This window comes from Cucurbita moschata, unplaced genomic scaffold, assembly GCF_002738365.1.
Source record: "Cucurbita moschata cultivar Rifu unplaced genomic scaffold, Cmos_1.0 Cmo_Scf00271, whole genome shotgun sequence".
Taxonomy (NCBI): Eukaryota; Viridiplantae; Streptophyta; class Magnoliopsida; order Cucurbitales; family Cucurbitaceae; genus Cucurbita; species Cucurbita moschata.
Window position 1 is genome coordinate 11,578 of NW_019268787.1, and position 1,604 is coordinate 13,181.

Here is a 1,604-nt window from a genome sequence, read left to right on the forward strand (position 1 = left end):
ACAAAACCCTAAACGTCTCGTCATGAATAATAGTGAAAATGAAAAAATATTGCTACTCATTATGTCATAAATAAGGAAATATTGAATAGAAATAAAATAGTAATAACGAATAGTTTCTTTTGGAGATGCGAGGTATCGATCCCCGTATCTATCGCATGCTACATTCCCATGATTGTGAGCGCTCTACCATCTAAGCTATATCTCTACAATTTTTACGTCACAAAACCCTAAACGTCTCGTCATGAATAATAGTGAAAATGAAAAAATATTGCTACTCATTATGTCATAAATAAGGAAATATTGAATAGAAATAAAATAGTAATAACGAATAGTTTCCTTTGTTGATGCATGGTATTGATCCTAGTACTTCTCACATGGGATGCAAACGCTCAACCATCTAAGCTATATCCTCAAGATTCTTATATCACAAAATCCTAAACATCTCGTCATCAACAATAGTGTAAATAAAAAATAACGCTATTCATTATGTCATAAATAAGGAAAAATTGAATAGAAATAAAATAGTAATAACGAATAGTTTCTTTTAGAGGTATGGGGTATCGATCCGATCCCCGTACCTCTCGCATGCTAAGCAAGCAATCTACCATCTAAGCTACATTCCCGTCATCAAGTGAAAATGAAAAAATATCTCCGCTAATTATGTCATAAATAAGGAAAGGTTGAATAGAAGTAAAATATTAATAACAAATCGTTTCTTTTGGAGATGCGGGATATCCCCTTACCTCTCGCATGCTAAATGAGCTCTACCATCTAAGCTACATCCCTACAATTCTTGCATCATAAAACCCTAAATTTCCAATCATAAGCTACATCCCCACAATTGTTGCATCATAAAACCCTAAATTTTCCATCATCAATAATATTGAAAATGAAGAAAATCTAGAGATGCAGGGTATCGATCCCCATACCTCTCGCATGCAAAGCGAGTGCTCTACCATCTAAGCTATATCCCCAAAATTCTTATGTCACAAAGCCCTAAACATCTCGTCATCAGTAATAGTGAAAATGAAAAACTATCTCGGCTCATTATGTCCTAAAAAAGAAAAAATTGAAAAAAAAATATATTTAGTAATCGATTCAATCGGAGATGCAAGGTATTGATCCCCGTACTTTCCACATTGGAAATGAACGCTCTGCCATTTGAACTACATCCCTACAATTCTTACATCAAAAAACCCTAAATGTTCCTTCATCAATAATTGTGACAATGAAAAAGTTTCTCTCCATATTATGTCATAAATAAGGAAATATTGAATAGAAATAAAATATTAATAATAAATAGTTTCTTTTGGAGATGCGAGGTATCGATCCTCGTACTTCTTATATGCTAAGCCGTACCTCTCGCATGCTAAGCGAAGCTACATCCCCACAATTCTTGCATCACAAAACCCTAAATTTTCCATCATCAATAATAGTGAAAATGAAGAAATATCGCTACTTAACCTGTCATGAATAAGGAAAAATTGAAAAGAAATAATTATCAAAGGAAAAATTGAAAAGAAATAATTATCAATACTATATTTAATAACATAGTTTTATTTTGGAGATGCGTGGTATCTATCCCCGTACCTCTCGCATGCAAA